Source organism: Symphalangus syndactylus, chromosome 17 (genome assembly GCF_028878055.3).
Source record: "Symphalangus syndactylus isolate Jambi chromosome 17, NHGRI_mSymSyn1-v2.1_pri, whole genome shotgun sequence".
NCBI classification, from domain to species: Eukaryota; Metazoa; Chordata; class Mammalia; order Primates; family Hylobatidae; genus Symphalangus; species Symphalangus syndactylus.
In genome coordinates, this window is record NC_072439.2 from 22806378 (window position 1) to 22829372 (window position 22995).

Here is a 22995-nt window from a genome sequence, read left to right on the forward strand (position 1 = left end):
GAGTTTGGCTTCCCGTCCCGGCATAGCAAGCTCCTCACTGTCCCAAGTCCCCCACGCCATTCCTGCCTCCAAACCTTGGCTCAGCTCTTGCCCTCATCCTGCACGGCCCCCAACCCTCCTCTATCCACATTTCTCTTCAGGCCTCCCACACTGAGCCTTGTTCCTCCAAGGGGTCCTCAGGTTTGGGACTGACACATCCCCAGGGTCCTCCTTAGCAAACACCTACTCCACCCACAAGTGACCCGATCACACCCACCCATGCATTGACCATGCACCCATCCATATCTACCGAGGGCTGACTCTGCTGGGCCTGGGGCCCATAGCAGTGCACCCAACAGTCAGAAACATCCCTGTCCTTGCAGCACTCACATTCTAGAAGGAAAGAGGCAGTCAATGTATGAGATAAATCAGAACAATATCTACTAAGTCGGGTGAAAAATGCTGACATAGAAAATAATGCAGCAATCAGAAAGGAGCGGAGGGGAGGCTGGAATTCTCAATAAAGTGGTCAAGGCCGGGCACGGTGGTTCATGCCTGTAATCCCAGCAATTCAGGAGGCCAAGGACGGAGGATCGCTTGAGGCCAGGAGTTCAAGATCAGCTTGGGCAACCTAGTGAGACCCTGTCTCTACCCCCAAAAATAAAAAATAAATAAAAAATTAGCCGGGCGTGGTGGTGTGCGCCTGTGGTCCCAGCTACTGAGGAGGCTGAGGCTAGAGAATCACCTGAGCCTGAGAGGTCGAGGCTGCAGTGAGTGATCGTGCCACTGCACTCCAGCCTAGGTGACAGGGCGAGACCTTGTCTCAAAAATAAGAATAACAGGCTGGGCGCAGTGGCTTATGCTTGTAATCCCAGCACTTTTGGAGGCCAAGGCAGGCAAATCATTTGAGGTCAGAAGTCGGAGACCAGCCTGGCCAACATGGTGAAATCCCATCTCCACTAAAAATACAAAAAATTAGCCTGGCGTGGTGGCAGGCACCTGTAGTCCCAGCTACTTGGGAGGCTGAGGCAGGAGAATCGCTTGAACCTGGGAGGTGGAAGTTGCAGCGAGCCAAGATTGCGCCACTGCACTCCAGCCTGGGCGACAGAGTGTGAGACTCCATCTCAAAATAGTAATAATAATAATTATAAAATAAAGGGGTCAGGTAGGCCTTGCTGAGAAGGGGACACGTGAGCAGGGACCTGCCTGAGGAGGGGAGAGGGAGCCATGTAGGGCCCGGGAGGAAGGAACAGCCAGGGCAGTGGGAATTTGCTTGATATGGTCAACGGGAAGCGAGGAGGCCGCGGGGCTGCAGCAGGGTGGGTGAGGGGGCAAGTGGAAGGACAGGCCAAGGAGGTAATGGGGCAGATCGTGTGGGGCTCTGGGGGCTGCAGGGAGGGCCTGGTCCTTTCCCGAGTGAGATGGGAGTTGCAGGGGTCTCTGAGCCCAGGAGGGCCACCGCCTGACTCAGGAGATCACAGGCTCCCACTGGCTGGGAACAGTCTGTGGGAGCAGAACGGAAAGGGGGTCCAGGGAGGAGGAGGCTGTGATGGTCCAGTGGAAATTAAGGGGACAGGACCCTGTGCGGGCTGCAGAGGGGGTGGCATGAGCAGGTTCTGGGCATGCTGTAAAGGTGGAGGTGGCAGGACTGGCCGAGGGCTGCAGAGCGAGCTCACAGGCAGGGGCTCGGCCTGGTCTTGCTCCATGTGGCACCCCCAGCACCTGGCGCAGGGCCTGGTGCAGTCAGCCTAGGTCCATTCCCTCCAGGGCCCTCAGCGTTGCCTTGCATATTACAGTTGTTCGCCTGTCTTGGCCATCTTCCTCACTAAGTCAGTGGCTCATATGGACAGGGACCGCGTATTGGTTCATGATGGCTGCATTTCAGTGCCTAGAGCAGGGCGTGGACTCACAAGGGCCCCCCTTCGTGGCTGTGGACTCGCCTAGGCTGTGCCAGGCACACAGACCAGGCCACGAGGAGCCCTCTAAACAGTTCTGGGTGCTGGGTGGGGAGTCTTCTTCCTTCCTGTTCCCCAAACCAGGAAACTGAGGCCCAGAGAGGGGAAGTCACTGCCCAGGGCTATCCAGTGCCAGGTTACAAAAGCAGCCACTCTGTCCCACAGAGAAGGTAAGTCAACATCCCCCATTCCCCAGTGGTCCTGGCTCCAGCCAAGGCCTCCACTGTAGAGAAAGGACCTTGGAGGTTTATGGGACAAAAACAGGGAGGGACAATGTCCCTGACAATGACCAGACCAAGACCAGAAAAGCCACCGTGGTTAGAAGGGAATCTGAAGACATGACACAAATGCACACACACCGTTCTACAGGGCTTCCCACTTTGGCTCAAACACTGATTCAACACGGCCCTGACTGGGAGGGCCCTGCCACCCTCGCAAACCTCGTCTCCTCCCCTCACTCCTCTCCAGCCGCGCTGGCTGCCTCCGGGTATGTCTTGGACTCATCACAGCTGTTCCAGCCTCCAGGCCTCTGCCCCTATCTTCCCTCTGCCAGAACTGCACTGCTCAGCCTTTCTTGATATTCAGGTCTTAGTGCAAATAAAACCTCCTCCGAGAGGCTGCCTGACCCCTGAACAAAATGTGTACCCCGCTTTTTATGTCTCTGTGGCACTTACCACCCCCTGGCATCCTACACCTACTGACTGGCGGTGCCCCCGGCGGAATGTCAGCGCCCTGAGGGCAGGGACTTGTCTGTCTGGTTCTTGCTGGCATCTAGAGCAGTGGCTGGAACATAGTAGGTGCTCGAGACATATCTGTGGAACAAATGGGTGATGCCATTACCAAAGTAATGAGCCTGGTCCCTGAGGCGGCGCAGGGCACGGGGATGGGGCCGAGACAGACACAAGTCCCTGGGCCTCGTATACTCACTCCCTGGAAGTCTGACCTTGACGCCTGGGGAGAAAATGGGTCTTCAGAGACTGAATCTGGCTGTTCCACAAGTAAGCTGGTGTGTGTCCCAACACCACAAAAGGTACCCCACTGTGAACGCCCAGGCCCTCCCCACTGCAGGGGGGCCCACCCAGCCACGTGGCCTACGCTGGGCATCTCAGGAAGTGGCAGTGTATCCTGGCAAGAGCCAAATCACATGGGGGGTGCCTCTGGAAATCCATGAGTCCCCACAATGGGTAAAAGCCCATAAAGACACAGATCCGGCGGGGGGGCGCCTTTGGAAGCGGGGCCTGGATTCAGCAGCGTCTGTGGAGGGTGGAGGGGGCGGCCCTGCTCTCCTTCGTTCCTCCAGGTATAGCGCCGTCCCCACCACCAGGCCTCTGCACGGACTGTGCCCTTAGCCTGGGTCCCGAAGAGCCCCCTGCCCCCTCAACCTTCACCCTGTTATCCCTTCCTCTTCCTTCAAACTGCAGGTCCATGGCCGAGCGCGGTGGCTCATGCCTGTAATCCCAGCACTTTGGGAGGCTGAGGCGGGTGGATCACCTGATGTCAGGAGTTCGACACCAGCCTGGCCAACATGGCAAAACCCCATCCCTACTAAAAAAATACAAAAATTATCTGGGCGTGGTGGCATGTGCTTCTAGTCCCAGCTACTTGGGAGGCTGAGGCACAAGAATCACTTGAACCCAGCGGGCAGAGGTTGCAGTGAGTCAAGATCACGCCATTGCACTCCAGCCTGGGCGACAGAGTGAGACTGTCTAAAACCCTGCATGTCCCGTACCTTCCCCTTGACAGCATCTGTCACAGCTGTAATTTTACCTTTGTCCGTATGGTCCTTAATTAGCATGTCTCCTGCAACAAACAGGCAGTCCCACGAGGACAGGGCCTGTCCCTCCTGGCCACTGCTTTGTCCTCAGCAAAGGCCTGGCGCAGTACAGGGGCTCAGCAGGCCTGTACTGGTGGTTAAGAGCCGACTGCCCAGTCCCAGATACTGGCTCTACTACTCCAAGCTGTGTGCCCCTGGACAAGTGACTCAACCCCTCTGGGCCTCAGTCTGCAAACTGGGGGTAGCGATAGTCCCTACCTCCTGGGCATGTTGGACGAGCGAATAGGATGACACATGTAAAACATTTACAACACTGACTGGTGCCGAGTGGGGCCTCACTGCAGGCTTGCTGCTGTTATCATTACTGCCATTCTTGCTGCTGAATGATGAATGAATGAATGAACAAATACACTACAGAGGATGCTGGGCATGGTCCCTTCAGCAGAGCAAATATGCTACTCTTACTTTCTCCAAGGTTGGGAGGGAGGAGCCTGAAGGGCTGTTACTGTCTGATAACAGGTCTGCCTCTCCCACTGGACTGGGAGACCCAGGAGGGCAGGGCCTGGGGTCATCTCTGTGTCCCCAGGCTTGCCCAGCACAAGGTAAGGTATGGCGCAGAGAGTGTGGCTCAACGAAGAGATGGTGCTTCCTTTACCCAGCCAGGCCCAGGCTGGTGCTCAGAGCCCCCAGTGATGCCAGGGCCAAGCCCTCCTGCCCCGAATCTGGCCCAGCACAAAAGGGCACAGACACAAAGGGCTCTGCTGGTGCCCTTCACCTCTCGGAGGTACTCAGGGTGGGGATGGACACCACAATAGAGAGTGTGTGGGAGCCCACACGGCCTGGGAAATCAGAGCAGACGTCATTTATTCCTCGCCTGAGGCTGGGCAGGGGGAAGGGGGTGATGTGGCAGGAAAGAGGCCCTGCCCCTCTCAGGCTCCAGCACCCAAGCCCTCTCACTGTCTACCTCCCCTGCCATGCAACACACAAGGCCATGCACAGACGCCAGGACACATACTAGGCAGCAACTATGGCCTCTCCTCACAGACCCAACACACGGCAGCGAGCAAAGCCATCCCGCAACACATGCATGCTCACACATGCACACACACACGCACACGCACACTCACACATGCACGCTCACACACGCATGTTCACAGACATGCACACACATGCACACTCACAAACATGCACACACGCATGGGCACACACGCTCACACATGCACACACACACACGCTCACACACATGCTCACACAGGCATGCACACACATGTACACTCACAAACATGCACACACATGCATGGTCACACACGCTCACACACATGCACACACATGCACACATGCACACACATGCGAACACATGCATGCACACACATACATATACGCACATGCTCACACGCTCACAAATACATGCTCACATACATGCACACACATGCACACTCACACACATGCATGATCCCTAGGCACAGATGCATGTGAGGACATGCCAGAGCATGTAGGATGTCCGCAGCTGACACCACACAGAGCCGAGTCCTAAGACCATCACACAGACATGCAGATACACACCCAGCCACACAAACCACAGGCCTCCAGCCACATGCACTGGTCACAGGGAAAGCTCCCTGGCCACTCTTCTCCAATATTTATCTTAGGCGAAAAAAAAAAACTTCCCGGCTAGCCGGCAACAGCAGCAATTCACCCTCAACCCTACAACATCCCGAGCACCCGGCGGAGGCCCGCACAGGAGCATGGGCTCAGGAGGCTGGTGGCCAGGGGTCAGTGCCTTGCTTGCCGTGGGGCAGGGGAAAAGGACATTTACCAAGAGCCTCCGTTCCTGTCTCTAGAATATGCAGCACCAGCAGAGCGTGCCCCAGAGGGAGCTTCTGAGGCTTCAGTGGGAGAACGTGGGGGAGTGGCTCTTAAAGCCAGCCTGGCTCAGAGTACACACGCAGCGAATGGGAAGGCCGCGCGGCTCAGCCAGCCTGCACGTAGGCCCCAGAAGAGCCAGGGATGGACCGTGGACTGGGACCCTTTCATACACACTGCAAAGACTCGTGCACCCAGAGATGCAGAGACTCCCAAAGAGATCCACATATAGAAACACAGGGACACGTGTGTACACACACAATGCCGCAGACACTCCATGACTTCGAGGGAAAGCCGTGCCGCACCCCAGGACACACACGCACCTAGGAATAACCCCCAAGATACAAAGCTACACTGGGAGGCCCCTCCGACCCCAAAACCACACACAGTAGGCAAGGAGACCTCCATGGACCTAGGCACACCCAGTCAACTCCAGGGTCACCCAGAGTGACAGAGTGAGGCACAGTCTCACAGAAACTTCTGCCCCCATGCAAGCCAGACCCCAGGAGTGTGCTCCCACAGAGAGGCTCAGGGACCTATGCTCAGATGTCTGCAAGTCCCCAGCAGACAGGCACATGCCATCTCGCACACATGGAAACACGGTGACCCCGCCCCATCCCCAAGAAAGGTGCGGCCTTCGCACATGCTCATGCTGGCTCCAGTGGCCAGGGGCAGACCCTCCTTCCCCGGCAGCCAGTCTAGCCCTCCCCTCTCCCCGCCCTCCTGAGGCCTGGCCAGCTCACCTCCACCACGCTCCTTCCCACTTCCTGGGCCACCCTCAATGGGGCGGGCCTGTGGACAGACAGGCTTCCAGCTGGGAAAGCAGAGTAGATCCAGGGCTCCCCAGGCCCTCGACGTGGGCACCCACTGAGGAGGGCTGCCTGGGCTCTATGCTCCAGCCTCCAGGGCAGCGGTGGTGACGCGGCCAGGAGTTGAGCCTCGGCTGTGGCTTCCACCCACGGAGGGCGGGAGGGAGGCGGGGCTGGGCCTGGAGCTGGGGTGGGTGGGCCTAGGCCACGTGGCCCATAGCTGCCTGGACACAGGGCACGGCTGGGCGGGGACCCCAACCACAGCCTTTGCTTCAGCAGGGTCAGCCTCCCACACCCCGCCTCACCCCCCTATGCCAGGCTAGGTGCCAGGGGCTGGAGGGGGTGACTACACAGCAAGGCTGAGTGCCTGCAAGCGGCTGGCCGGGCGGCTAAGGGGCAGCCAGGTTTGAAACAAGGGACCGGGGTATGTACGTGGGGGCGGCTGGGGAGTGACAGGGGCCACTAGGTGCAGGATAGAGCCCCGGGGAGAGGGGTGGGTGGGCTCTCTGATATGGAGGCAAAACTGGAGAGCTGGAACTTGCTTCTCCTCCACCCCGACCAAGGCTGGGATTCTAGCAAGTGCCCAGCATGGGCCAGAGGAAAGGGGCCACTCTGCCCCCCTCACCCATGAGGAGGAATCTGAGACTTAGCCTGACCGGGGGAGGGGCGAGGTCAGGGGAGACCACAGTGAAGCCCCCCTATCAAGAGGTGTGAGAACAGGGCTGGGAGGTGTGGATGGCAGGAAAGGGAGGAGGGAGAGGAGGTCAGGAGGTGGAACACCATGCTGGCGCCGCCTCACCAGGATGAAACTAACCCTGCTGAAAATAGGCAGCTCAACATGACAAGGCCTTATTCTGCGCCAGGCCCTGCTCCTGGCACAGGCGTGGGCTCCGGGGCTTTGCCTCACTGCTGCCCTAAATGGGACAGGTCCTTCAGCAGACCCCTTTCATCATGGAGGAAACTGAGGCCCGGAGAGGCGGACTGACTTGATGCCCGAGGGGAGGTCAGGCGCTGGGACTCCCAGGCTGGGTGTCTGTCCCGGTGTCTGTGACCTTAACCAGCTGCTCCAAGCATGAGGCTGACGTGATCAGAACCCCCATTCAGGAACAGAAGAAAAAGATGCTCCGCTGCATCCCTCCCTCCCCTTCAAATCCCACCTCCAGCGCAAAGGCTGGCCCGAGGCAGAGCTCGCAGGTGTAACTATTTCTCCTGTGAACATTGTCTGTTCCCCTCGAGGCCTCCGGAGGGCTGCTTGGTTCATCCCTTCTCACCCTCCGGCCCCACCTGAGGCACCTGCTCCTCCACGAAGCCCTCCCTGCCACCCCAGGCTGGGTCAGGTATCCTCCGGGCTCCAGCCCTGCACACTCCACCCTGAACCTCCCCATGCCAGCCCTGACCACCCAGGCTGTCGCTGTCTGCAGCCTGCCCACCTCTCATTCATTCACTGAGCTCCAGGCACATACCAGGCACGCCTGTGGGAGGCCCTGAGAATTCAGCACTGCAAACTCCACAAAACTTCCTGCCCAGGGGAGCTGACATCCTAGAGGGGCTCCACCAGGGACTCCAGTCTGGTAGGCGGTAGGGACCAAGGCTGCTGGGTGCCCGGGCCCAGGATGGGCGCCCAGGCCATGGTGAATCCACGGACAACAGTGAGCAAGTGCCCCGGCACATGGCAGACAGAGGCGCCTGGGTCCTCCCCACTGCCCTGCTCTGGCACACCCCTGCCCCCGCAGCCAACTCCTCGAGGGCAGATGTTATCTCTACACACAGAACGTGGGCGGGGAGGCCAGCGCTTGCTCTCAGGGCCTGCAATTCCCATCTCCACCTCTGTCTACCCCCTGCCCACAGTGAGGAGGAAGTCCAAGGAGGGGCTGGGCCAGGCTCTGGACCACAGCAGGGCAGGTCCAGGGGACTAAATCCAGAAGTCCCAGATCTCAGGCCACCGCCTCCCCATGGGGTGGGGGGTGGGGCATCTGTCGAGTAACCACCCGGAGAGGAGCCAGGTGGGGCAGCTCTGCAAACCAGACGGGCAGGTTTGGGCTCTGGCGGGGGAATGGGTGGGGACTGGACAGCTCTGGACAGCTGCAGGAAACGAGGTCCCCAAGGGATGGAGAGGGAGCTGCACTGGGCGATTCTCAGATTCCCACTTTACCACATTTACGCTCATCTACCCCTTTTCCTTCTTTTCCTTCTCTCTGTCTTTGTAATACAGGCACACCGTTCAAAAGCCAAAAGGCACCAAAGGGTAAACTGACAGGATGTCCTCCTCCTCCCCCCCGGCCCAGATCAGCCCTGGAGGCAACCCCTACTAGACTTTCGGGTTTTTTTTTTTTCCTTTCTGAGAGATCCTACATGTGTGTACGGGTACACACATGATTACCTGCTTTTTAAAAAAACAACAGAAATGGCAGCCACACGACACACAATATTGTGTACTTTGCTCTTCTTGAAAACATTCCGTGGCTTTCCCACGCTGCTGGCGTTTGGCTGGAGCTTGGCAGCATCCAGCGGAAGTGGGGACATACGCTTGACCTAGCAAGAGCTGTCCTGGGTACACACTCCAGCATAACACAGGCCCACGGGGCAGGCAGCATGCGCGAGGAGACCAGAAAGAAGACAAATGCTCGTCCCCAGGAGGTGTCAAATGAGGTCTCCATGGCACCGCAAGTGATAGGGAAAATGAATGAATGACTACAGCTACATGTGGATGAGCATCAAAGAAGAGGCCGCACAGAAGAGGCAAAAACATCAAACAATACTCCATCCTCGGACTTTAAGGTTCAAAACCAGGCAAAAGGAAACTGCTTCAGGCTGCATACAGAGGTGGCAAACAGAGAGAAAAGCAAGCACATGATGGCCTCAAAAGTTGGGAGAGTTGGACTGGGCGCAGTGGCTCATGCCTGTAATCCCAGCACTTTGGGAGGCCGAGGCGGATTATTTGAGGCCAGGAGTTCGAGACCAGCCTGGCCAACATTGTGAAACCCCATCTCTACATTTTTAGAGAATTAAAATTAAGGCCAGGTAGGGTGGTTCACACCTGTAATCCCTGCACTTTGAGAGGCCAAGGCGAGTGGATCGCCTGAGGTCAGGAGGTCAAGACCAGCCTGACCAACATGGTGAAGCCCCGTCTCCACTAAAAATACAAAAATTGGCATGGCGTGGCGGTGGGTGCCTGTAATCCCAGCTACTTGGGAGGCTAAGTCAGGAGAATCATTTGAACCTGGGAGGCGAAGGTTGCAGTGAGCCGAGATGGTGCCACTGCACTCCAGCCTGGGTGACAGAGTGAGACTCTGTTTCAAAAAAATAAAACAACAACAACAAAACACAAAAATTAGCCAGGTGTGGTGGCACATGCCTATAATTCCAGCTACTCGGGAGGCTGAGGTACGAGAACTTCTTGAACCCAGAAGGTGGAGGTTGCAGTGAGCCGAGATTGCACCACTGTACTTCAGCCTGGGTGATGGAGTGAGACTCTGTCTCAAAAAAAATTAAAATTAAAAAAAGTGGATGCTTGTGGGGGAAGGGAGGGACTGGGAGCTTTTGGGGGTTGGGGGAGGCTGGCACCATCTGTTTCTTCACCTGGAGGGGTGGCTACATAGATTTTTCCCTTTATAGTAACTGGTTTTGCTATACATTTGTGTTTCATGCAATTTTCACTGTGTATCCTAACAATTTATAATTATGATTTGAAAAAAAAATTTATATATTTATACAATTCTCCCTCGGTAGCTGAGGGAGATTGGCTTCAGAACCCCCGCAGGGGGCACCACATCCAGGGATGCTCACGTCCCTCAGTCAGCCCTCCATAACCACGGGTGGAAAAGCTGGCCCTCCAATGTAAATTTTCAGTCCTTGGTTGGTTGAATGGGTGGGTGCAGAACCCGTGATCCTGAGGGCCCCTGATACTGAGGGCCGACTATATATACAGTAGTTCCCCTTATCTGCAGGGCGTATGTTCCAACACCCCCAATGGATGCCTGAAACTGTGGATAACATTGAACCTGACTGCCATCAGTTGGAACACGTTTCTGATCCTGTCTTCCACCCCCCAAACGTAATGCCTTTTCCATCTTAACCAAGCACTTATGCTCTGTGGCTGTAACTTTCGCAGTCTGAGGTGTGACAGTAAACCTAGCACAAATTCTTTCCCTTCTTCACAATTTCATGGATAGAAGGTTCGTTCTTACTGGAAAGCTTAGTAACCTTAGCATCCAATTTTTTTTCTTTTCATTATTAGGTTCAATACATTCCCCTTTTTCACTTAAAGGAAGCACTTTACGGCTTCTCTTTGGCATATCCAAATTGCCAGCATCGCTACTCTTGCACCTTGGGGACAATGTTAAGTGAAATAAGGGCTACCTGAACATAAGCACTGTGATACCGCAACAGTGGATGTGAGAACCGAGAAAGCTACTGGGTAGCCACAGATGGGTAGCACATATACCATGGATACGTGGGGTAAGAAAGGTGATTCATGTCCTGGGCGGGACAGAGTGGGACGGCTCAAGATTTCATCACGAGGCTGTGCGGTGGCTCCTGCCTGTAATCTCAGCACTTTGGGAGGCTGAAGCAGGAGGATCGTTTGAAAGCCCAGGAGTTCGAGACCAGCTGAGCAATATAGGGAGACCTCGTCTCTACAAAAAAAAAAATAATAAAATCATAATAACTCAGCATGGTGTGCAATTTAAAATACATGAGCTGTTGGGCCGGTGCAGTGGCTCACGCCTGTAATCCCAGCACTTTGGGCGGATTCCTTGAGGTCAAGAGTTTGAGACCAGCCTGGCCAACATGGTGAAACACCGTCTCTACTAAAAATACAAAAATTAGCTGGGCGTGGTGGTGCATGCCTGTAATCCCAGCTACTCGGGAGGCTGAGGTGGGAGAATTGCTTGAAACCAGGAGGAGGAGGTTGCAGTGAACTGAGATGGTGCCACTGCACTCCAGCCTGGGTGACAGAGTGAGAGTCCATCTCAAAAAAGTAAATAAATGAAACAAATGAACTGGTTATTTCTGGAATTTTCCATGTACTTTTGGGCCATGGTTGGTCACGGGTAACTGAAACCACAGACACGCTGCATATATATGTGTGTCTTGGTGATCTTTCCCTGCCTTGATCTTGGCAGAGCACTGCCTTGCTGCTTTGGCAGCTATGTGGAAGGACTGTGATGTCTGGAGCTAGCCCCCATGGGGCCACAGTGGTGGTTTCCTGTCTTTTGCTCTTATAAATGATGCAGCAACACTCACTGTGTGCAGCTCTCACTGCACAGGTGTGCAAGTTTGTCTGTGGGTAAATGTCCAGTAAAGTTCACCACTGCCAAGCGACCCTGCGTGAGGCCTGTCCCCACTCACAGCCCCTCGGCGGTGCCAGGGCCTATCTCCCCTCGGCCTCGCAGCACGGGACGTGGCCAGTATCTCTGATCTTTGCTGATATGTGAGGTCTGGCCCCCCTCAGCCTAGTTTTCATTTGTATTTTTCTATTTAGTAGGGTTGAGCATTTATCATATTTATAAAAGCCATCAGAATGTCCTCTTCCGCTAAGTGTCTATTCAAAGCCTTTGCCTTTTTCTGCTAGGTCAGGGAGACCTTTGTAAATCTAATCTGATTGTATCCTCTCCTGCTAAAAACCTACTCAGGCCCACAGAGCTAAAGCCATCTCCTCACCGAGGTCACGCCCACCTCTCTGTCCTCATTTCTGCACACTCTCCGCCCCCAATCACCTGCTCTGGCCACACGCAACCTCCTTCCCACGTTCACGGAGTCCACCGACAGAAATCTAATGCATGTCTATCACGTGCCGCCTGTGCGGGGGCAGAAGTGCAGTGTGGGCCCTACCCCATCAGGCTTATAGTCAAGCACCACACACAAAAAATGTGAAAGTCCAGCTGACACACACTGGCTGGAGGGATGGGTGGGCAGCAGGCCTGAACGGGGATGGTGTGGTGGAGGCAGATCATGAGAGAGCAAGGGGAGACAACGTGGGTGCCAAGGACAGGCCTGGGTTTTTGTATTTTTTAAATTTTTGTTTATTTTTTTTTTTAGAGACAAGGTCTCACTACGTTGTCCATGCTGGTCTCGAACTCCTGAGCTCAATCCATCTGCCCACCTCGGCCTCCCCAAGTGCTGGGATTACAGGTGGGAGTCACTCCACCTGGTCCAGGCCTGGGTTTTACAGATGTAACTTTGGTTGCCCTGTGAAGGACGGGATCAAGGGGCCTCAGTAGGCGTGAGGATGAGTGACAAGGAGGTAGCGCTGTTGGGGCAACTGTGAGGCAGCCAGGACAGCGGCAGTGGAGAGAGGGGTACAGACCTGGGCTATGTCTACCAAGAAAAGGCAATACTCGCTGATGAGTCAGACACGGGCTGAGGATGAGGTGGTGTCAAGGATGACTCTGAACCTAGGCCCAACACAGTGCCATCTTCTACACGCGGAGCCCTAGAGAAGCTCCAAAATGCCAGGTCCCAGAGCTCTTTTTTCAAGAGCTCAATCTTGAAAAACAGAAAAGAGAGAGAGAGAAAGCCAGAGGAACCCCTCTCCCAACGCTGCAGCAAGTAACCCAGATGGGGTGGGACAGTCACAGCGACACAGCAGCAGAACAGGACAGAGAACCAAGAAACAGATCTACACCAACATACCTACCGGCTTTCAAAAATTTATTTTTATTATGGTAAAATATACAGCATATTTATCATTATTAACCATATGTAAGTATACAATTCAGTGGCATTAAATACATCCACAATGTTGTATAACCATCACCACTATCTATATCCAAACGTTTATCATTCCAACAAAAACTATGTACCCATTAAACAACAGCTCCCTGTTCCCCTCAACCCCTGATAACCTCTGTTCTACTTTCTTTCTCTCTATATATACATAAACATATATTTTATTATTTATTTATTTAGAGACAGAGTCTCTCTCTGTTGCCTGGGCTGGAGTGCAATGGCACGATCTCAGCTCACTGCAACCTCCACCTCCCAGGTTCTAGCCATTCTCATGCCTCAGCCTCCCATGTAGCTGGGACTACAGGCACCCGCTACCACGCCCAGCTAATTTTTTATATTTTTAATAGAGATGGGGTTTCACCGTGTTAGCCAGGATGGTCTTGATCTCCTGACCTCATGATCTGCCTGCCTGGGCCTCCCAAAGTGCTGGGATTACAGGCGTAAGCCACTGTGCCTGGCCTATATACATATATTTTAAAAGAGACCGGGTCTCACTATGTCGTCCAGGCTGGACTCAACCTCTTGGGCTCAGGTGATCCTCCTGCCCCCAAGAATAGCTGGGACTCTATGCATGCTTTCTGTCTTTTTGTATTTGCCTACTCTAGGTCCCTCATACAAGTGGAATCATAGAGGATTTCTCCTTCTGTGTCTGGTTGATTTCACTAAGCATAATGTTTTCAAGACCATCCACATGATAGCTTTCTACCCAAAATTTCATTCCTTTTTATGGCTGAATAATATTCCATCATGTATACCATCTTTTGTTCCTCCATTCATCCACTGATGGACATGGGGCTGTTTCCACCTTTTAGCTCTTGTGAATAATGCTGTGATGAGCCTGGGTGTACAAATATCTGTTCGAGTCCCTGCTTTCAATTCTTTTGGACGAATAGCTGGGAGCGGAATTGCTGGGTCATGAGGTAATTCTATGCCGAACAGCGGCAGCATCATTTTACATTCTCACAAGTAATGCATGGGGCTGCAATTTCCCCACATCCTCCCAACACTTGTTATTTTTGTTTTTTTGACAGCAGCCATCCTAGTAGGTGTGATGTAGTATCTCATTGTGGTAACTGATTCTTGTGAAAGAAGCCTAAGCAATTCAACAGAGGAAAGACAGCATTTTCAACAAATGCTGCTGGAACAATTGGATATCCTTATGCTAAAGGGGAAAAAAAAAGAACTTTAATCCAAAGCTTATACTTTGTACAAAAATTAACTTATAATGGATCACAGACTTAATGTAAAACTGTGAAACTTTTATGGAGAAAAAAAAAAAAGGCAGGCCAGCTGTGGTGGCTCATGCCTGTAATCCTAGCACTTTGGGAGGCCAAGGCAGGCGGATCACGAGGTCAGGAGTTCAAGACCAGCTTGGCCAATATGGTGAAATCCTGTGCCTACTAAAAATACAAAAATTAGCCAGGTGTGGTGGTGGGCACCTGTAGTCCCAGCTACTTGGGAGGCCGAGGCAGAAGAATCGCTTGAACCCAGGAGGCAGAGGCTGCAGTGAGCCCACTCCAGCCTGGGCAACAGAGCGAGACTCTCTCTCAAAAAAATAAAATAAAAATAAAAATAAAAATAAAAAAATAAAAAAGAAGAAAATTATTTGGTATCTAAGACAGGGCACAGGGTTCTGAGACTTGACAGCAAATGCACAGTCCATAAAAGAAAAAAATTAATACAAAATTAAAAACTTTTGCTCTGCAAAAGTCCATATGAAAAGTATTAAAAGACATGCTACAAACTGGGAGAGAATATTTGCTAACCACATATCTGACAAAAGACTAGTATGTAGAATAAAGATCTCGCCAGGCACGGTGGCTCACGCCTGTAATCCCAGCACTTTGGGAGGCCGAGACGGATGGATCACCTGAGGTCAGGAGTTTGAGACCAGCCTGGCCAACATGGTGAAACCCCATCTCTACTAAACATACAAAAATTAGCTGGGCGTGGTGGCACATGCCTGTAATCCCAGCTACTCGGGAGGCTGAGGCAGAAAAATCGCTTGAACCCGGGAGGCGGAGGCTGCAGTGAACCCAGATCATACCACTGTACTCCAGCCTGGGCGACAGAGTGAGACTCCATCTCAAAAAAAAAAAAAAAAAAAAAGAGAGAATAGATAAAGATCTCATATGAGAACCTGGTGGGGCTAAAAAAAAAAAAAAAAAAAGAACAACAGCGAAAACTCAAAACTCAACAGCCAAAAAAAAAAAAACCCAAAAACAATCCAATAAGAAACTGAGCAGAAGACATGAAGAGACCTTTGACTGAAGAGGATACACAGATGGCAGATAAGCACAGGAAAAGCTAATCAACATCATTACCATTAGAGAAATGCAAATTAAAGCCACAATGAGTTATCACTGCACACTTATTAGAAGAGCTAAAATAAAAAATAGTGACAACACCAAATGCTGGTGAGGACGCGGGGAACCTGCTGCTGGTGATAATATAACATGGTACAGCAACTCTAGAAAACGGTTTGATGGTTTCCTTAAAACATGCAACCAGCATGCTGCCCAGCAGTTTTATTGGCCCCAGAGAAACAAAAATTGACATTCACACGAAACCCTGTTAGTCAAGGTTTATAGCGGCTTTGTTTGTAATAGCCAAAAAATTAGAAAAACCCAGATGTCCTCCAATGGGAAATGGTTAAACGGCGGGGCATCCAGACCACGGAATACTACTCAGTACTCACTATCAGCACAACAATGTGGATGCACCTCCAGAGAATCATGCTGAGGGGAAAAGTCAATGCAAAAAGGGTGCATACTGCGTGGCTCCACTTACGTAACATTCTTGAATTGACAAAATCCTAACAATGGGGGAACAGACAGATGAGTGGTTGCCAGAGGTTAGGGATGGGCAGGGGAAGGGTGTAGCTATGAGAAGGTATTACGAGGGATCCTTGTGATTGAATGGATGCTCTATACCTTCACTGTATCAATGTCAGTCGACACTCTGGTATCTGGTACTACAGTTTTGCAAGGTGTGTTACCATTGGGGAAAACTGGGTAAAGGCGCGCCAGACCTCTTCTCTGTATTATTTCTTTTTCTTTTCTTTTCTTTCCTTCTCTCCTTCTTTCCTTCCTTCCTTCCTTCCCCTCTCTCTGTCTCTCCCTCCCTCCCTCTCTCCCTTTCTCCCTCTCTTTCTTTCTCTCTTTCTTTTCCAACAGAGCCTTATTCTGTCACCCAGGCTGGAGTGCAGTGGTGCCATTAACAGCTCACAGCAGCTTCAACCTCCCAGGCTCAAGTGATCCACCTCAGCCTCCCAAGTAGCTGGGACTCCAGGTGCACAGCATCACAGCCAGATAAGTTTTTCTATTTTGTGAAGAGATGGTGTCTCCCCAGGTTGCCCAGTCTGATCTCGAACTCCTAGGCGCAAACGATCCTCCTGCCTTGGCCTCCCCAAATGGGGTGGAATTACAGGCATGAGCCACCACGCCTGGCCATTCTGAGTTACTTCTTACAACTGTAGGAGGATCTACAATGATCTCAAAATTTCAAGTTTTCTGAAAAATAGTAATGGTTTATTTAAAATGCCAGACCCTTTCCCATCTTTTAGCCTTTGAACATGCTATTTGCTCTCCTTGGGACAATGTTCTGCAAACTAACCCTGCTCCTCTTTCAGGCCTCAGCTCTGAAGTCTCCTCCTCTAGGAGGCCTTCCTTGATTTCCTAGGCTGGAGCCAGAGCCTCCCACAGTCCTCTGGGTCTTCTCCCATCACAGCTGTCACACTCTGGCCTGTGCTTTCCAAGGTTACTCTGGTTTGTCACTGCCTAGTACCATGTCTGTCTCCCTCACTGTATTATAAGCTCCATGAAGACAGGACCTCAGCCTGACAGGGCTGGACTCAGAGGAGGCAAAAAGTGACTATCAGCAAAAATGAGTGAATGAATGGCAAGCATGAGAAAGATACTAACAGCTAAGGCTCATTAAGAGGCTTCCACACACTAGCTTCTATGAGTGCTTTGCATGGATGAAATAACCCTTACACAATTCCATTTTACAAATGGGGAAACTGAGGCCAACAGAGGTGGGGCAGGGGTCAACACATGCCCAGGGCCATCCAGCTAGAAGGTGGCAGAGCTGGGTGGCAATCCCAGGCCAGCTAGATACAGAGCCTTTGAGAGTAATCTCCCCACCAGAGGGCCTCCCCAAGAAAGGCTGTGTGAGCCTGGCTAACAGGGCGGGTGAGGGTGGGGAGTGGGCGGGTGCGGGGGGGGAGGGCGGTACGGGAAGAGAAGAGGCCCTCCTGTCCCCAGCTGCTGATCCATGCCCTCCTCCAGAGAAGGCCCCTCCGTGGTGCACACAGGCCCCAGGCGGCACCAGCGCCCCATGACACCTTACATAAGCTCAGGGAGGGCCCCTTCACATCACGGCTGTAACTGAGTCCCATGTGGTGCCCTAGGAAGCCAGCGGCACTCTACCACTTCCACTGGAGGTGGCCGCCTCAAACCCACGTGGAGCAGGGGGCTGCGGGCCTGGGTGAGAGGAGCCCAGAGCGTCCTCCTGGGGCCCCCCCAGGGCACAGCTGCTTTCCTCTGGCCAGGGGTGGGGGTACCCTGACCCTCGTTGGGAACCACTCCTCCTGGCACAGAGCTTCATTACTCCACCCAGAGAAATCTCAAGAACAAAATATTGAGAGAGTTGCAGCCAAGTGCCGCCGGCCTCGTACCGTTTACACGCACTTTGAAATCCTGCAGAACAATGCCGGACACTGTTTAAGGAAGCAGACGCAGGGCCAGCGAGGCCTGGGGCCCTGGGGGAGGCACCTGGGGGCTGCACCCACAGCAAGCGTTTCATGTTTTAGCTGGGCAGCGCGCCTGAGGGTGGTCAGCAGGTGATTCTCTGTTTTCTTGGGGGTGTCTGAAATCTTTCACAATTCACCAAAAAAGAGGTAACAATGAAAAGAAAGGGAGGAGAATGTTTTTGTTAGCACTGGGAAGGGCAGGTGGAGGAGAGGGCTTTCAGGGAGGTGGTGATGCCTGTCTTCTTGATCTGGGTGGTAGTTTCATGGCTGTTTGCTTTATAATTATTCATTAAACTGAACATGGAGGTTTTACGCACCTTTCTGTACACATGTCAGATTTTACACCACCATGCAGGAAAAACCGGGAGAGCGATCCTGACAACTGAAAGCTTTCTCTGTATTTGCATGTGTCTGCAAACAGTCTCTCTTTACAATGCGCACAAGTGCACACACACACACTCACACACACATGCACACTTCTCAAAGCTGTAACTTCCACCATAACCACAGCAGCATCCTCCGGCCCCTTGTAACTCCTGGCCTGTTTCCTGCAAGGAAGACAAAGGCCGGGAAGCAGCTGGCCCTTGAGCCCTCGGACTCAGGCCACAACAGCCAGGTCTCTCCACATACCAGGCACTCTCAATCCTGCTCCAATCCCAGTCCCCAGGAAGCCCTTCTGGTCTCCGGAACAAACCCAGATCAACAAGTCCCTGCCCTGGGGCACCACAGCTGGTCACCCAGAGTGGAAGGAGTTATTACTGAAGATTGGGTCAAGCATGCCCCTGGCAGGGACGGCTTCTGGCTGGCTCATCAGTGCCCCGTGCTGGAGACAGGACAGCAGCGAGACCACTACAAAGTGTTATGTGCAGGCTCCATCCTGGTGCAAAACAAGGCAGAGAGGAGGGTGCTGTTCACACCCTATTTTGCAGACGAGGAGAGTGAAGCTCAGAGAGAAGATGTGTCAGCCCTCAGTCACACGGCGAGTGTATCAGAACTGGGATTCCATGGCAGGTCTGACCAGGACCAAAGTCTACTGGCTTAACCCTATCTATCTATCTATCTATCTATCTATCTATCTATCTATCTATCTTGAGATAGGGTCTTGCTCCGTCACCCAGGCTGGAGTGTAGTGGTGCAATCAGAGCTCACTGCAGCCTCCAACTCCTGGGCTCAAGCAATCCTCCCACCTCAGCCTCCTGAGTAGCTAGGACCACAGGCACATGCCACCACGCCCTTTTAAATTTTAAATAATTTTTAAATTATTTTAAAACAATAATTTTAAAAATGTTCTGTAGAGCGGAGGTCTCACTATAGCCCAGGCTGGTCTCAAACTCCTGGGCTCAAGTGATCTGCCCACCTCAGCCTCCCAGAGTGCTGGGATGTGAGCCACTGCGCCCAGTCATTTTCTTTCTTTTATTCATTCATGCACTCAACAATTCTTTTTTTTTTTTTTTTTTTTTTTTGAGACAGAGTCTTGCTCTGTCGCCCAGGCTGGAGTGCGTTGGTGCGATCTTGGCTCACTGCAACCTCCGCCTCCTGTGTTCCAGCGATTCTCCTGCCTCAGCCTCCCAAGTAGCTGGGATTACAGGCACCTGCCACCTCGCCCAGCTAATTTTTTTGTATTTTTAGTAGAGACGGCGTTTCACCGTGTTGGCCAGGCTCGTCTCGAACTCCCGACCTCAGGTGATCCACCCACCGTTGCCTCCCAAAGTGCTGGGATTACAGGCGTGAGCCGCCGCGCCCGGCCTTTTTTTGTTTGTTTTTTTAATGCTTCTACCCAATGAGCAACAACTCCTTAATATGCACTTAGCAGGTGCCAGGCACTGTTCTAGGCACCGGGGACACAGCAGTGAATAAGAGTCTCTGCTCTCCTGGAGTTGACATTCTAGTGGGAACACAATATGTAAGTAAACAAGTGGGAGAAGGGACAGAGAGTGACAAGGTGCTCTTTCAGAGGGCACAGTCGGGGAGGTCTCTAAGGGGGTGGCGTCTGAGCAAAGATGGGATACAGGCGAGGAAGCCATGCGGAGTGCCAGGGAACAGCACTAAAGGTGGAGGGCATGTCAGTGAGGAGGCCCCCAGGACTGGAATCCGAGTGGCTGGAAGGGAGCGGAGAATGGAGCAGCTGAGGTCAAAGAGGTTTATACTAAAATGCAGAAGTGGAAGGGCAGCTCCCAGAGGCCCAGACACCACAGCCCAAGGGACGTACGGCCACCATCAGGCTGTGGAGAAGGAAGCAGGTGGAGAGGCTGGGAAAGCCACCCAGGGTGACACAGGCAGCCAAGGGTAGAGCTGGGGTGGGAGACCACTCTGTTCTGAAGGTGTCGCCACCACGCAATGCAGAAGGGGTTGCCAGGGTGGGTGGGAGCAGCTCTCAGCTGGAGGCCTGCGGCCCTAGCAAAGCAGGAACCAGAGGCCCACATGTTAATGCCAGTGGTTTACTTGAAGCTGGGGCACCCAGCCCATTGCTCCCAGGCTCCGGGGGGTGGGGAGTGGAGGACCCGAGCCTCAGTCCTTTGGTCCCTCCCACCCTACTTCTGCTGGATCTGGGTACCAGCCTTACTAGGAGTGACTTCAGAGTGTTCTTCTCAACCCACTCGCTTTTTAAAAAAAAAAACTTAATTTTTACTTGAAAAGTGAACTTGACAGTCATGCAGACATTTAAGTAATTCTGATGCTCATCCAAGCACCACCTAAGAAAGAGTGCTTGCCAGAAGAAACTGAACCTGCATCAGATCGAGCCTCTAGACCTAAGTCCTAACTTACAGGAAGCACAGAGACAGAGAACACGTGCAATGACACCACAAGGATGTATCAGCTGGCTCCAGACTGCAAAACTCCAGGACAAATGGCCTAGGTCACCCGTAGAAAAACTACCACAACAAGCACGCCAAAGAGCTGACGCCAGTATCTGAGCATGACGGCGCACACCTGTGGTCCCGGCTACTCAGGAGGCTGAGGCAGGAGGATCGCTTGAGCAGGGGAGGTCAAGGCTGCACGTGAGCTCTGATCGCTCCACTGCACTTCAGCCTGGGCGATAGAGGCAACAAAACAAAACAAAAAAGAGAGGCATATCAACCGGATGCAAAGTGTAGACCTTGTCTAGACCCAAATTAAACAAATGGGTCGGGCGCCGTGACTCACGCCTATAATCCCAGCATTTTGGGAGGCCGAGGTGGGTGGATCACTTGAGGTCAGGAGTTCGAGACCAGCCTAGGAAACTCCGTCGCTACTAAAAAATACAAAGCTTGTGCCTGTAATCCCAGCTACTCGGGAGGCTGAGGCAGGGAGAAGTGCTTGAACCTGGGAGGCAGAGGTTGCAGTAAGCCGAGATCGTGCCACTGCACTCCAGCCTGGGAGACAGAGTGAGACTCTTGTCTCAAACAACAACAACAAAAAACAAACGAAAAAGGATTATGGCAGGGTACGGTGGCTCACGCCTGTAATCCCAGCACTTTGGGAGGCCGAGGTGGGTGTATCACTTGAGGTCAGGAGTTCAAGACCAGCCTGGTCAATATGGTGAGACCCCATCTCTACTAAAAATACAAAAATTAGCTGGGCATAATGGTACCTGCCTGTAATCCCAGCTACTCAGGAGGCTGAGGCAGGAGAATCACTTGAACCCAGGAGGCAGAGGCTGCAGTGAGCCAAGATCGCACCACTGCACTCCAGCCTGGGTGACAGAGTGAGACTCTGCCTCAAAAAAAAGAAAAAGGATTATAAGACAACTGGGGAAGTATGAGGAGACTGAGGCAGGCTTGTTTTAGGAAAGTGTGGAATATTTCTGGATATATGACGTTTGGGATTTGCTCTGAAATAATCAGGGAGGTGAGCAGTACAGGCACAGGCGACAAGGCCTAGTCACAGCTGCTATCTGCTGAGCTGCTGACAGGGACCCCAGGGGGGCACGAGACCATTCTTCTGAGTAGGTGTGAACATTTCCATGATACAAAGGTGTTCAAAGGAAATGTGACCTCATTGTAAAGGCAAAGAATTATGGATCACTCACCCTGTGAATCCTAACTACTAAATCCACGCATGGATCCTGCCTCTCTAATAAGTGTAATGGTAATAAGAGTACTAGTAACCAGAATGGCATAATGACAGTGGCCCTGTTCTGAGCATCACACAGCGGACTCACTTCATCCTCCCAGCAGCCCTGGGAGGCAGCAGGAATCATTATCCTCCTGCTCCAGATGTGGGAACTCAGAAACATCTGAGGCTCAGGGCCTTGCCCAAGGTCAGAGGATGCTGTGCTGGAGCAGGGAGAGGCTGGAGGTGGAGCTGGACTCCTGAGCCCTTCCCTGGAGAGGGGTAGGGGGAGAGGAGGCAAGGGGAGCCCTCAGCCCTCAGTGAGTGGGGGCATACGCGACCACCGGCTATCAGTCCCCCCAGTCCCATCAAATAAGAAACGCTCTTGCAATGTAATATTTGCCTTTTTAGTACAAACTTTTGTTGCAATTAAACTACTGACCGACAGGCAGTCCTACCCGCAGGAGCTGAAACGTTAACTGGCAGTAGAGGACTTCCGGGACCGTAGAGGCGGCTGGTGTCACAGGGCATGTCAGAGTCAACCCGTGGGGACAGTCCCCCCTGCAAGCTTGCAGAGCCAGCTCTAGCCACCCTTGGACTGTCAGTCAGATGGCGGGTTGCCCCCAGCCCCAGACTCCAGGTGTCAGGAGCTGTAAGGGAGGCGAGCGTGGTGACATCAGCATCCTTCCCCTCAGAAGGATGTCCTGGGCCTGCAGAACCCATCTCCCCTCTGTGGCTTCAGCCAGATCCTGCCTCAAAACATAGAAATCTGGGAAGTTTCTGCCAGGGGAGGAGGGAAGCTGAAATGCAGGGGGTGGGGTGGGGAAGGGAGATAAGAGGCAGAGAAACAGGGAGACAGAGGTGAAACAGAGAGGGCCCAGACAGACATCTGGACAGACCAGAAATGGGAAGATAAGACAGTGACAGAGGCTGCATCGCCAAGCTCGAGGCCTTCTCTGGGCCTCAGTTGCCTTGTCTGGAACACAGGAATCACAGTCACATGTCCCCATTGCGTGCCGTGACTTAACCCCTCCATGTCAGATGCCTAGAAAAGCACCCAGAACATGCCAAAAGCTAAAACATGTTTGTTGCCATTCCTGC

The 22995-nt window shown here is 52.9% G+C and overlaps 1 protein-coding gene across 5 annotated transcripts in view; it reads right to left on the bottom strand.

The window, feature by feature from the left end:
* Positions 1–22995, bottom strand: part of PAK4 (p21 (RAC1) activated kinase 4) — a 53455-nt gene that overhangs the window by 16267 nt on the left and 14193 nt on the right. The window contains exon 2 of one of the 5 annotated variants that reach the window (XM_063621188.1): positions 2609–2746. The exons of 3 other annotated variants lie outside the window; for them this stretch is intronic. The gene's annotated coding sequence lies outside the window, so the exon portion shown is untranslated. Of the gene's footprint in view, positions 1–2608; positions 2747–6314; positions 6459–22995 lie in introns of those variants that run through there. One more of the 5 variants, XM_055250535.2, reaches the window with a different exon arrangement.